This window comes from Lissotriton helveticus, chromosome 4_1 (assembly GCF_964261635.1).
Source record: "Lissotriton helveticus chromosome 4_1, aLisHel1.1, whole genome shotgun sequence".
NCBI lineage: Eukaryota > Metazoa > Chordata > Amphibia > Caudata > Salamandridae > Lissotriton > Lissotriton helveticus.
Genome location: NC_136063.1, coordinates 257,885,891 through 257,901,467, shown reverse-complemented (window position 1 = coordinate 257,901,467; position 15,577 = coordinate 257,885,891). Strand labels below are relative to the sequence as shown.

The 15,577-nt window shown below is 40.4% G+C and overlaps 1 protein-coding gene across 2 annotated transcripts in view; it reads right to left on the bottom strand.

Moving 5' to 3' along the window:
- OC90 (otoconin 90) overlaps window positions 1-15,577 on the bottom strand; it is a 619,335-nt gene that overhangs the window by 182,926 nt on the left and 420,832 nt on the right. The gene's annotated exons all lie outside the window — the stretch shown is intronic.

The following is a 15,577-nucleotide window of genomic DNA, read 5'->3' as shown; positions in this document are numbered from 1 at the left end:
GTGTTACCTCTCATTCCTCTACCCCCCAGTTTATATTGCCCCATCTGACTATCATAAGACACATCAGCTGGTTCGGAGAGAGATAGCATCTAACCGGAGCATTAGGAGTTTCGATACTGATAGTACTGATCAGACTGACACCTCCTTGCAACAGTTTGAGGATTTTGCCAAAGGTCTCACCCCTTTTTGGGGACCGATTTTCAATAGCCGTAGTATAAGACGCCTGTCAAGGATAGTGGAAAATGTGGTACAGACCACAACTGGGATTCTGACCAACATTACTGTTGAGCTTCAGGCTACGAGGCTTGTTTCGCTCCAGAACCGAATGGTTCTTGACGTAATCTTAGCAGATAGGGGTGGAGCCTGCCGCGTGATCGGCAGCTCTTGTTGTGTTTTCATTCCTGACTCGGCCCCTACCATACGTCTTGCAATTCAGAAACTACACCGGTTAGCCAGTGAAGCACATGTCGAAAATGGTACCTGGTCCCTTAGTGGATGGTTCTGGGGTCTTTTATCTACCTGGGGTTGGAAGATATTCATGATACTTGCTGGAGCCTTTGGAGTCATATTTACTTGTTGCCTATGTCTCCATTGTGGCCCGGCTTGCTGTTCTTTCTGTGCAGCTAGAATAACGTCTGCCTTGAACATCTCCCGACAGGCCAAAGTCGACAAACAAATGATTCAGAAGGAGGTCTCAGATCTTATGCAAATCGATGAAGGAGTGTTTGTAGAATAAATCTAGTTATATTGGCTATAGTAGGCCTAATATATACAATATAACCTTATAACCGCACAATAGCATTGCATCATTCTTATTGTATTATTGTAGTTAGAAACAATTCACTCTGGTACTACTTAAACCTATTGGTATGACCGGAGCCATCTTGTTTCGTTTAGTTTCTCTCGGGTTACGTACTGTTTCCCTGAAATCACGTGATCAAGCTTTCTGCATGAAACCACGATGTCAGACTTAGCCGCCTGCTCCAGTCGTTAGTTTGTAGCTCAGGGAAACCCAAGGTCACACCTGCCCCTCTTGTGGGATGCGCACATTCTAGCAGACCCTGTTCCTGCACTCCCCGAGCTACAGATAGAAAGGGAGGCACCTTACTGACCTGCCCCCGGAATAGCTTAGGCCTAGCTACTAGCAATCAACTGTGCCTTATATGGGTCTTCCTGCTGGCTCACTGACAAGTTGTATCTTTCCTAGTAAGGTGGCATCGTGCTATGTGTGAAACGTATATATGCTTTGTACCACTTGTGTGTAGTCAGTCTCCTCTGCGCACCTCTGAGGGTCGTGTAGACTGAGGCTCCCCTGTCAGGGCTTGTATTTGCAGAATAAACGATTGAACCTTCTCCATTGCCGACTGACTTATTATTCATGAATAAGGTATATGGGCTATTGGTGAGTATGGTCCATTAGTATAATATTTTGGTTCCTTCAAAGCCATCTCTGCCCATTCTGGTCAGCCTATTGTAAGCTCCTGGGAGGAATATCATACCTCATTCACAGCTCATTCAACGCCGAGCACAGGCTGGGACAAGTTTGGAGAGCTAATAAAGATTAGTCACTTGAAAGCTCAGGGAGGTCAAGGGTAACTTCGCAAAACTTACTTTCCCTCAATATAAGTTTTCACCATTGAATTGGGTTTTGATAACTATTTAAAAATAGTAGTTCAATTAATTTTCTAGCTGATCCCTTCCCCAAGTTAAAATTCTTAGTATTTTAATCTGCACTCTATTTATCTACCTAGGACAGCCAGAATTTCAACAGTGAAAATAGGTTTTTAGGCATTGTCACTGTATGGATATGTTAATTTCCTACATGTTTATTTACACTCAAGCTTATGAGTTGTGAGGCCTACTTAGGGGTGACTTACTAATATTGAAAATGGAGGTTTTTACCTGTTAAAAAGGATTATAGTAGTAGGGTGCTCAACAGGTGTCATACTGCAGCAGCCAGGCAACAACGGTAGGCCTAAAGTAATTTTTCCTTTTCATATTATTGGGTGGCACAAAAAGTACTGCAGCTCACAAGTGACCTTTAGCGTTTGATACCCTGGGTGTATTTCTGCACTGTATACTATGGCCTTATAGAAAAAAGTAAATAAAGCAATCATGGATTAGTTAATTTCCACATTTTATGGGTCAAAGCACATAAACAATTGACATATTATACATTACATTACTGATAGTTACAAATATGTGATTTTTCCAGAATCAACGAACTATTGTAATGAAAATCGGAGCTGGATTACAATGTGTATGTCTATTTGAAGGTTTGACACCTATGCACAAGATAATAGTTAATGTGAAGCAAGTGCTGGCATGTAACACAACAATTAACCAAAACACAGGCAGGTAAAAATGTCAGTAAACTCTCAAAGAAAGAGGTTAGCCCTCAGAATAGATAGCCAATGACACCACTTTGACAAATTACATTACTGTTGGTTTCATGGCAGTAAAAACGGCATAATCTACAGGAACAATGAGATGATATATATATGACATTAACAGCTTCATTATTAATGTGATCCCTGAGCACACCTACATCATCAGCGGTGACTGGTTATATACCAATATCATTTGTATAATTAAGGACATGGTAGTTCCCCCAGGCCCAGAAACGTTTTCACAAGGTTATGTCTGTGCATCCATTTGCAACATGGCACAGTGAGATAAAATCATAATGTCACAGTTGAATCAAAAGGAATGTGAAACCCTGTATCTGCGCCAAACTACTGCACAAATGGAATGAAACTTCGAAATTCAAATTTGTAACTGAGTATGGGTAGAGATTGCCTTTTGATTAGAGTCAGTTTTTAATAGCCTGCAACAGATTATATCTGCCAACCTGACCTATCACATAATCACTTAACAGTCCCACACCTATCTTGCTTCACTCTCAGAGCCCAGGCTTCAAGGCCAATAACAACAAGGAATCATTTGATACAGGATCTATAAGAATTATATAATAGATTCTAACACAAGAACGCTATCCATGTTGAGATTATACCAACCAAGAGCTCTGAAGTGAAAAGAGAGCGCTGCACAAGACTCCACAAATAACCATCCACAAAGCCAATACTCCTTGTTTTTTATAATGCAAGAGCAAAGCTATTGACTTTGCCAGAGCTTGTTTGTAAAGCATAGTGAAAAATATGGAAAATCAAAAAGGCTGGCAGTGCTTCACATACAGGTGGACCAGTGGCCATCTTAGAATAGTTTGTTTTTATGAGAAAAATGTGTCCCTAGATGCCCTCTGATGTGTCACAAAACATGAGCACACAAGTGGCCAATATGAAACTGTTTTTTTGATAGTAGAATATTCCATGATGTCTGGTAGTGTATGCATCATAGCATCACAATGCTTGCATGTACTTCATAATGTACAGATGGCTATTTTGGCTTTTTTTTGCAATGTTAATTTACTGTTTGTGGAAATCCAATGGCCCTTTTCCAACGATAAAATTAATTATAAAAAAATAAGCATTGGGCTTGGCTTGGGCGCCTGCTAGATGACAACCCTTTGTTCGAATCTTGGACCCCATTCCAGGCTAGACAAGCGGATTCAGCCTGGCTCGTTTGATAGTGGGCAGGAGTGGCTCAGTTTCAGTGAGCAGCCGGGTAAGTGTTTTCGTGACATTTAACGTCTTCTTTTAGCACTTTCACTGACATGGTCTGGGCTGCTGCTCGCTGTGCCCCGTGCTTCAGGGTGATCCTGCCCATTCTGCTTGAAGACAAGAGTGACACACATCAGACTCTCCTCTCTTCACACAATTGCTGGGCTTCATTCTGGCTACAAATCCAATTTCAACATGAGGAACTGTTTTTTACAAATCTATTTGCTTGCTTTGCACTTCTTTTGTCCTTTCATGTTTTTCCAAGCACAGTTACATATTTTGGACTAGCTCTTGCCGCATGGTGTTTGAGGTGATTTTTTTCATACTTTTAACAATCACTTTTTAATCTTTTATTTCTTATTGTCAGCATGCTCTTTCATGGAACGGATTAGACTGTGTCACAACCCATCTCTTCCACTAACATGTTTTCCAGGACATCCAACCTGCCTCATGAAAGTGATCCTAATTTTAATATGGCAGAGAATGGTGGCACAATGTTTTCTATACCAAAACCTACATTGCAGCACTCTAATCCTCCCCCCTCGTAAAGACGGTAAGGGTGACAGCAACAAACGACTGAAGAAGCCAATTTCACCCTCTAAATCTCCTCCATCGCTCACTCTGGAGGATTTAATGGAGGAAATTAAACTACGGAACCCCTATATTGTGGACACTAACACCTCTCTTCAATGATTAGAGGATTGTTAGTTTTGGATCTTGGGGTTAGAATCGATGATGCACAAAACGTTTCCACAAAAATCCTGCAAATGGGCAAGGAGATCGACAATTTTAAAGAAAGTAGAAGATTTAGAAAATCGTACCCAATGCTACAATCTCATAATTTACAGCGTCTCAGATGGTGCTGAGGGAGGTGACATGAACTTGTTTTTGGATATCACCATACCAAATCTTGATAATGTATCTGATGGTACCCTTCTCAACAAAATACAAATAATAGTGGAGGGTCAAAAACTATGAATTTCACAAGAAACGACTATGTGAGGGAACTAGTGGCAATAGTCCACTAGACAGGGTACATCATTCGTGGTTTTTGAAAAATACCCATCAGTAGCTCTTCCTTGGTGCCCTTTTCATCATATGGGTTCCTTCTAACCATGAAGGATGGTATTTTGGTTTGGTCAGAACTGACAGCATAAGGACCAGTGATGGTATGGCTGGGTCGCAGGGGGCTACTGAAAAGCAGTGCGAGGGGATATGTGATAAAGTGCAAAAAGTGCAGGGTAGTGGTATGTAAAATTAGATAGCTCTGGGGAAAAATATTTATTGCAGACCTCAGAGTTTCTAAGAATTAAAAAGAGCGAAATTGGTAGTTTCAGCTAATAGCTACCAACAGGTTGGTCGACATGTTTCAGCAGGATTTCGGATCACAGAGGTATCCACTGCATTCCTCAGGACCTGTGTCGCTACTGCTAGTGTGGTGTGAGAAATATAAAAAGGGAAAGGTATCACCTGGGTATTAGTGAAGAATCATTCTCCCAGCATGTTGTGCAGGAGAGTACTGCCTCACCTCACCTGGCAAACAGCTCAGGTAATTGAAGCACCGCTCTGTCCGTCGGTACTTCCAGCGTCCCTCTGGCTTTTATATTTCTCACACCACACTAGCAGTAGCGACACAGGTCCTGAGGAATGCAGTGGATACCTCTGTGATCCGAAATCCTGCTGAAACATGTCGACCAACCTGTTGGTAGCTATTAGCTGAAACTACCAATTTCGCTCTTTTTAATTCTTAGAAACTCTGAGGTCTGCAATAAATATTTTTCCCCAGAGCTATCTAATTTTACATACCACTACCCTGCACTTTTTGCACTTTATCACATATCCCCTCGCACTGCTTTTCAGTAGCCCCCTGCGACCCAGCCATACCATCACTGGTCCTTATGCTGTCAGTTCTGACCAAACCAAAATACCATCCTTCATGGTTAGAAGGAACCCATATGATGAAAAGGGCGCCAAGGAAGAGCTACTGATGGGTTTTTTTCAAAAACCACGAATGATGTACCCTGTCTAGTGGACTATTGCCACTAGTTCCCTCACATAGTCGTTTCTTGTGAAATTCATAGTTTTTGACCCTCCACTATTATTTGTATTTTGTTCAGTTACCCCCGGGGAGTATAGTGTTGAGTGGTCATTAAAAATAATCCCTGAGACCCAAAACTACTCTTATTTAATTAACCCTTCTCAACACCCAAAGAGCTCACCATCTTGGCCCTCAACTTCCCTCTTCTGTTTTGGTGTCCAAACTCAGAGGCATTTTTATTTTCTTCTTACAATTTACTGATCTCATGAAGGTCCTCTGTGCCTCCAAGCACTGGAATGGAATGTTGAGGTCTGAACAAAAGGTTATCTTCTCTCAGTATGTAGCATGAGTTACTGCTACTAGATGAAAGGAATTTCTTGACTTACGTCTTTCTCTGCGAGTTATGAATGCAAGATTTGACCTTAGCCACCCTTCTTTTCAAGGTTGCAGAAAAGGACAAAACTTTAACTTTGGAATATCCTGCTCAACTTAGAGGCTGTATTCAGCTGCATACATGCAATGCAATGTGCACTAGTTACACTAGATTGATCCAATGTTGTTCACACATGTTTATATGCTTGTTGCATAGTTATAAAAATGTCCCTTTGTGCCGTTTATGTCTCTTCTGTTCTTCAGTTACCTTTTTTCTCTGTTAATATGTATCCTCTGCTTTTTTTACAGGTTGTGTGTCTGTCATGTCAGAGCGATTTCCCTGATTGTGTTCCCATATCACTTGCTGTGGCTTATTACTTTGTTGTCCTCCATCCTATTGGATTTTGCCACCGCTTCAGTGTTATTTATTCATGAGGTGAGTCTCCATTCTATTTTTTTCTGTAGTCCCACTCTATATGGTTCCTTTTTCTTCCTCTGTTGTTAGTAATATCCATGTAAGGTGTATTAACTTTTTTTTATCCTCGCTGCTTTCTTTTCAAGGGTTTCAGTATCTCTCTTCCTTTCCCTTCTTCTTCCGGAGTGGTCTCTCCACATGGTGCTCTGTACTCCCCTTTTTCAAATCTATCTGTTTTTTTGCTTTCTCTCTTATGGTTCAAGTTCTTTGACTTCTCAAAAAAACCTTCTTTCTTCATCATTTAGGGTCCTCCATTGTACCCCGGTTTGTGTTTTTTTGCTTTCTGTTCATTCCCCCTCTCCAACCATTTTTTATCTATAATATCGGCTCATTCTGGTGTGATGCACTTGTGTTTCAAATATCTTTTTCTGTTGTATCTAGATTATGTCTGAAGGCACTGTTCCATAACTTAGTCTCCTTTATTTTTTAAGAATGCTCTTAGAATTCTTTCATGGAATGTCAAAGGTTTTAAGAGTCTGGTCTAAAGACAGAGAGTTCATACTCATCTCTCAAAATTAAAATGTCAAATGGCTTTCTCACAGGAGATGTTCCTTTCTCTAAAGAACGCTGCCTTCTTGAGAAAAGGATAGGTGGGTCTTGTTTATTGCTCCCCAGCTTCCCAAAATAAGAATGGAGTTATTAGCCGTTTTCATTAAAAAAAAATGAACAGTTAATATCATTAAACAGGATTGTGAGGATGCTGGGCAATTGTATTTAGATACTAAGCTGAATGGAGCCTACTATGCCTTCCTTAACATTTATGGCCCAACTGGAGTGGACATTCAATATTTAGAATATATGTCAGCTCGATTGATTGCCAGGTCTACTACCAATCTCATTGCAGGTAGGGACTGCAATACATTGTTAGAAACCATTCTTAATAGAAGTTCAACATTTAGGTATATCCCCAACAAAATGCAACAGGCTTCTCAATGCATGTTCTCTAACAGGGCTGTTGCTGATGTTTGGCGCATTTATAACCCAAATTTAATAGAATACTATTTTTTAATCCTAATCTCACCATTCAAGATCTTCTACAGATGATATCTTTCTGAATAAAAAACTAACACCGAATAATGCTGAGATTGATGACATTTTGATCTTTGATTATGCCCCAGTCATTATCGATCTGGACACTCGTCATGTTCAACTTTGTACCAATAAATGGCATTTTAATATTTATTTATTGCATGACTTGGACTTTGTTAAGGGTTTCCAACATTTCATAACCAACTTTTTTCATATTAATATTACCGCAGACTCTCAATTTTCACTTAATTTGGGTTTCATTTAAAGCTACTGCAAGGGGGTACATTATACATTATTTTGTACTCAAATTTGTCACACGAAATAAAAAGATTGGAACATAAGTATTACTCTAGTAATCATAAAGATACCTGTCTAGCTTCACTCAAACAAAGTTATTTTTCAACAAAACCTCCATTTAACATGCTTGTGGTACTATACACTCAAATTAACGCTCAATATTATGAAGGTTCTAAAAAAAAAAGGTCAAATACTTGCCAACTACTTAGAAGTCAAGGAACCAAAAGCTGAAATAGAGCTCATTCATGATAATGATAGTATCACATGATTTAAAGATTGTGATATTTTAAACCATTTTACTGAAAGTTATTCTCAACTCTATGCAGATGATTCTTCATGTGAGGTGAGGTTGCACTAGATGCATTTTTTAACACCTACCTAAAAGGACTTATCTAGCAAAGAGATTCTAAGTGCAATTTTTAAACTTCCCAAAGACAGGACACCCGGTCCCAGTGGCTCCACTGTTGCATTTTACTCCAAATGTCCTAATTTATTAGTATCTAGGCTTTTAACATTATTTCATAATTTTCTCCCAATTAATGGTTCAGTTGTATCTTTTTCATAGGCCATGACCTATCTTATCCTGAAAAAAGAAAAAGATCTCTCAGAATGAAAAATTACAGACCAGCCTTCATTATGAATACTAATTGCAAGATATTTGCTAAAACTTTAGCTCTCTATCATTGTTTTTATTCAACATCTTGTTGGCCCGAACAAACAAGTTTTGTTAAAAGTGGTAACATTTCTAACAACTGTAGACCTTTCTAAAATATGCTCCATGGCACTTCCAGATATGATATTGCTCTTGCCGCTGTCTCCTTGGATGCTGAAAAAGCCTTTTGTTGAGTAAATTGGGAATTTGTTTAAAACCTTAAGATGGCTTGGTCCTAAATTCCTACCATTTGTTAGTCTATTGTATAATTCCCCCACCACTTACTTTTTTTTCCAAAGGCTTGCAATCTTGTTATTTCCCTCTTAAAAGAGGCACGAGACACGGATGCCCCTTATCCCTACTGCTCGTCATACTACCTATAGAACCGTTTTTAGAATCAATCTGTAGATCTACCACAATTTCCAGTAATCAAGCAAAGCATTTGGAAGTAAAATTCATAGCATATGCTGATAAAATGTTATTATGTATTTCCAACTCCCCTTCCTCTATTCCTGTTTTTCTTGTTCTGCTTTCCACCTAATCTTCAGTATCTGGATACAAAATCAATATTGATAAGTCAGAGGTATTGTCTTTTGATGAATTGTGTCTCAAACATATGTTCAAAAACTCTGGCATTCTCGCAAAAAAATAAATGATATTATTAAATTCCTCTGCATTACTTATGCCCCACAATTAAAGAAAACATCCTTTAGAACTTTGAGAATTTGAAAACTAAAATGAACTCCTTATCCGATTTGTGATCCCCTCTTTTTCTCACTTGGTGAGGCAGATTAGATTTAAAAATAATTATGATGCTTCCTATTATCAATTTTTATCTATCTATGCTCTCTTTTAAAGTTCAACAAATCTTTTTTTGATTCCTAAATAGCATAGGGCCTAGATTCTTATGGAATAAAAAAAAGCTTGCAGTTGTTTTTTTAGACTGCAAAAATCCAAAAACAGTGGTAATAATTTTCCAAATTTTCCTCAATACCACAGATTCACCGGTAAATAAATATGGACCTCTCTAGTGTCTCCTTCCCCTATAAATCCCCCCATTTGGCACACTCTTGAACTTTCCCTAATCTTACCTTTTTCCTTCATAGAGTAGGTGTTAATTACCCCAACCCCAAATCTCTTTCCTCTCCCATATTAGACTACAATAGCAAATGGAACTCACCTTCCTATCTTGCACCCACTCAGCTCAACACTTGTTATTACTTTCCCATCTGTGGTATAATGACATTGTTACCATTGTTCAAAAGGTACCAAATGGCCATGTTGGATTTCAAGAGGTATCACTAACTTTCTCATTTATTGTCTAATAATAATTGTGTGTTCCTTGAAGAATTTCTTTCCACCTTCAATAGACCCAGTTCCTTCTGACATAAATATACCCAGTTATTGGAAATCCTTTGGCTCAAAATCATAGGCTCTTCATTAATCACTTATAATAATCTAGTAGCTCCCGTTCAACCCTTTGATTTCTCTATTGAGACCAAAGCATCTTTACTATATAAAAAACGTAGTGAATCTGAACACCCCAAATCCCGTTCCGCTAGTATTACCCAAACATTACTTTTCTTTTATAAGAGACTATTTTTTATTCCGTCTTCATTTTTTAATATGAAAGTATCTGATACTGATAAATGTTGCAAGTGAGATTGAAGCGGGTAACTTCAAGTTCGAGCGCGCCGCATTTGCCAGAACGGCGAATATCAAAAGTTTATCAATCATTTCACATTTTAATCCTTTTATTTTGTATTCAAATTGTATCCTCAGTTGTGCTTGTTACAGGGTAGACCGTAGAAAGTGGCACTGCTTCTACACGGCAGCTGTGTTAAAAACTACTTACTGTCGCATGCTTGTACTTTCAAACAAATCTTTAGTGATTCTGCTGGTTCCCAATGCATTTCGGGCTTATAATGTAGCCCTTCTTCAGGGGGATCACTACAAATTTAAACAAACATCACTGTTACCTATGAACATGTCCCAACTGTGTTGTACACATAGTCTTGTTACCCATAGCGATAAACATTTTCCAATAGACATTTTCCCTCTATGCGCTTAAAAAAGCGCAAAAACCTTTAACCAAAGTCACATAGATGTTATCCTGTTATAATAATACTGCAAGTGTGGGAAATTCAGTTGTTTCATACCTTCAAACATTGTAAACATGGACTAAATCGATAATGAGTTAAAAAGCAAAGAGGAGTGCACTTGACCTCGCATGTTGTTTTCATATCCTTGTCCTAAATCAAGTTGCACCCAAGATTACCGAGGACAAAACCTACAGAAAGAACCATTACCCATCTACTAGACCCAACTCGTGGATACTTTCGAACTGTTACAATGTTGCTATACCTCATTACAGACTTATTTCTATGTGTGTTTCCATCTATAACGTTCTGATTGACATGTATTACACAATCCAGGGAGGGCGGGGTACACGAATGTACTATCTTTAAACCAAGGTTACAGTATGATTACAATGTTGCATACGTTTTGAAGAAAGTGGAGGGAGAATCGGGGTTGTATACATGGCATTATGGGACCCGTAGTATAAGGGTGTTTCCATCTACCGTTTCATTGGTCACAAATAATAGGGCAGAGTCCCGAGGAACACCTATTAATGACGAGCATGTTAGAAAGTAGCGTAAGAACTCATTTTTAGAAACTAAAGGCTGCTCGGACCTCGTTTGAAGGTATGAAACAACTGAATTTCCAACACTTGCAGTATTATTATAACAGGATAACATCTATGTGACTTTGGTTAAAGGTTTTTGCGCTTTTTTAAGCGCATAGAGGGAAAATGTCTATTGGAAAATGTTTATCGCTATGGGTAACAAGACTATGTGTACAACGCAGTTGGGACATGTTCATACGTAACAGTGATGTTTGTTTAAATTTGTAGTGATCCCCCTGAACAAGGGCTACATTATAAGCCCGAAATGCATTGGGAACCAGCAGAATCACTAAAGATTTGTTTGAAAGTACAAGCATGCGACAGTAAGAAGTTTTTAACACAGCTGCCGTGTAGAAGCAGTGTCACTTTCTACGGTCTACCCTGTAACAAGCACAACTGAGGATACAATTTGAATACAAAATAAAAGGATTAAAATGTGAAATGATTGATGAACTTTTGATATACGCCGTTCCGGCAAATGCGGCGCGCTCAAACTTGAAGTTACCCGCTTCAATCTCACTTGCATCTATTCACCATGTGGTTCCAGGACAGACCGCTATCGAGCGCACGCCAAACATTGTAAACATGGACTAAATCGATAATGAGTTAAAAAGCAAAGAGGAGTGCACTTGACCTCGCACGTTGTACTGATAAATGTTGGCCATGCAATACTGATGGTGAGGATTTTATGCCTATGCTATTTTACAGTCCTAAAGTTTCTAAATTTTGGAAACAGGTCTGGTATAAACTGTCTGAAATATGTAATATTAGTGTATCATTTGACATTGTACATTTATTTTCTTGGTTGTTGCTCTCATATCTGGTCTACCAATGTAACCACAGACAGATTTGTGGATCTTCTCCTGGCCATTGCATTTCAGAATATAACTTCAAAAGACCCTCAACAATATTACCTATCTAGAATGGTGGAATTTGATTGTAACTACAGGCAGACTTGTGGATCTTCTGGCCATTGCATTTCAGAATATAACTTCAAAAGACCCTCAACAATATTACCTATCTAGAATGGTGGAATTTGATTTGCCATAGCGACAGGTTTGATACCGCTTATTCGTCATCCATACATATGACTATTTAGAGAGACTAATTATGGTACATTTGAAAATGTAGCTATAAATAGTATAGCACAGGATGTTTTCAAGCCTCCATGAATAATTCTAATTTTCCTCCTACTTTCTGTTAAGTTCTTTTTTCAATACTTTACTTTTTAAAAACTTTATACTGCACTAAATTATGGCATGTGGTTTCTTTTTTGCACATGGTTGGAAAACTGTCCTGTTAAAATTCCAGAAATGTTGTTTATTATATATAGCTTTTCCATTTATCCTGTGTTTGTTCGGAGTGACGCATGCATATTTTCCTATTTGATCCTGTATATGGATCTGTAGCCCACATAGAAAGAGGAAACTTCAGCAGGGGATGGTTTGCACAAAATAATCCTGATTACAACGCAGGCACCCTTGCACCATAGCAAGAATGTAGCTTATTATGTTAAATACGGCACATTCCTACCCTTTCGCCATTCGCAGCCGGCATGACTCGCAGGTGGGAGGTCAGGGGTAGTACGGGGAGGGAGGGATCAAGCGGGGTGGTCGTGCGGGGAGGACACGCGGGGGGTTTAATATATTAATAAATATTTTAACACCTTTTCCAGCGGCCGGGTCCCGCGTCTTTTCTGCTCCTGCTCTCCTGCCACAGGAAGCAGAAGCAGGCAGCCAGGCTCCCTCTCGTAACCCAATCACAATGCTGCAAGCAGCGTTGTGATTGGTCGGGCCGCCGCCCAGCCAAGGGCTTATGGGGAGGCCATTTATCCATGTAGATTGCATTGCAGCCTGTATGGAGAAAGACAGAGTGCGCATGACTGGTTTGGGCGGCCCCAGGGGACCGACCAAACAGTCTTTTGTGCACTTGGGAGTGGGCAGGCAAACCACTTCTCCCCTGCCCTGCTTGCAAAGCAATCCCTCACACCCGCCCGCAACCAAACATAAAATGGTAATAACGGAAAGTTATTACCATTTTATGTTTCTGGTTCTCGCACTGTGAGAAAGCAGTGGGGCAGTCACCCTAGTGGAGGAGCCGCCCCTGCCTTTCCCTGTCATGCAGTGCAGCAAGTGGCTTGCTGTGCTGCATCACATATTGATAAATAAGTCTGTTCAAGTTTTCCTAGAAGTTTAAAGGACTACAAGATTGAAAGAAAGGCCCCGAGTGCCAGGCAGTCATGAGGTGCTACAAGTAACTAGACTGCAGTCTATATAAAAGATATGTCGCATGGCACTGGAGTGCAGCAGTGATGGAGAGCTAACATCAAGAACCAAATACTTACCAGGGTTAGGCTATTAGCTGTTTTGGCGGTGCGTTTGTTTCTGGGACTGAGGAAGATTCACAAGCCACAACATCTACTGAAGTACAGGAACCGGGGTGACAATTGCAAAAAGATCAATTGATGGACAGATTGCAGAACATGGAGAATGTTTGCATTGTCAGCATTCCATCCAGCATTTGTTTGCTGTAACACTTTTCGCCCTACTTGGGATGGGTATGCCCAGACATGGGTCCCATGCTCACTGTGCCACTGGACTCAAGCTAGCCTGGCTGAAGATGGGTGACATACCCTGAAACTGGTCACAGGATGCTTGTTTCCGGTCCAGGGAGGACCTGGCCTGGCAGTTCGGTCTGGACTGTTCCCATGGGGCACAGGGTCAAGACTGATTTGCATATGGCTGGGTCCAAACTGGGGTAGCGTAGTGGGCAAAAGAACAATGGATTTAACCCTAGATCTTTTGACTGGGGGAGAATGTTTGCATTGTCAGCATTCCGTCCATCATTTGTCTGCTGTAACACTTTTCGCCCTAAGTGGGATGGGTATGCCCAGACGTGGGTCCGTTGCTTACTGTGCCACTGGATTCAAGTTAGCCTGGCTGAAGAAGGGTGACATACCCTGAAACCGGTCCCAGGATGCTTGTTTCCAGTCCAGGGAGGACCTGGCCTGGCAGTTCGGTCTGGATTGTTCCCATGGGGCATAGGGTCAAGACTGATTTGCATATGGCTGGGTCCAAACTGGGGTGGTGTAGTGGGCAAAAGAACAATGGATTTAACCAGATCTTTTGACTGGGGGAGAATGTTTGCATTTTCAGCATTCAGTCCATCATTTGTTTGCTGGAGCAATGGAAACAAGGCCTGTGCCACAATAGAACTGATAGTACTAAAGCCACTGTGTGCCACTGGGAAGCCCGAATTGGAGGGGAAAGAAGAGCTGAAACACCGGAAAGAAATCACCTGATACCGAGCACTGGCATTGCGGATTGTCATCTACACCACTTCCCAAATCTCCAGAATTATCACTGGGGGGGACACCGGGTGGGGAGGAGATCCCCATCAGTACTGGGGAATGGGAATGTGGTGCAATAGGCGCCTTACAAGGTTGATCCTCTGTAGTAGCATATCTTTCCTCCCAAGTGAACATTGAAGCATAGTAAGAATACCCAGTGTAATTTGTTGGTCATGAACCATTCATTTACAAGACTACATTGTATGTGAATGGAAGTAAAATAGTTATTTTAAAAAAACTACTCACTGGTTGAACATTCAGTTATTGACTTGTATTAGTTTGTTTGTTGAGCCATGAGTCCCTAACCCCACAGCATTTCCTTAAGTAGGTCTTGAACTGCTTAACATTGCTTCCTCCAAGGTCATATGCTAAGAGTATACCTGGTGTTCAGGTTTAAGTACAATAGTAAGAAAGTACCTGGTTCTCCCACAAAAGGTACCTACAGGCCTGTATAAGTGTGTAGCTAGTCGACCCTCACTGAAAATATAAATGTGTTTTTATGATGAAAAATAAAAAGGGGGAATGGGTAGGAGAGCGGTAGAGACTGAAGGGAATCGGCGCAGAAGAGATGAGGGTGAGTGGATAAAACACAACAGAGGAGCAGGTGAGGGTTGGCAGAGCTGGTAAGGGGATGAACAACAATGGAAGGGTGGTGGAACAAAGAAACGTAGGCTATGGGGGAAACCTTGTTCAGAACAGAAGGGAGAACAAGGAGCACGGAGGTTGAGTACTGGGTGAGCATGGAGCGTTGATAGAGCAATATACTAATTGGTGGGGGGATACAAAAAGCAACAGAAGAGCAGGAAGGGATAGGAGAGAAAAGGAAGAAGTGAGGGAAAGAAACATTTACAGCTGAATGGAGTCAGAAACATAAAACAAAAGATTCTCATAAAGAATAGAGAGGAAAAACACATGTACTCCCAAGTAGTGCTGAAAGAAAAAGATGATGATTGTAAGAAGTGAAAGGGTACATCTTAACCAGTCAAAAACATTGTAAAATGGAAATGCTCCAGGGCAGGGACAAACTGAACAAGAGGAAGGAAAGCCATTGAATAAGAA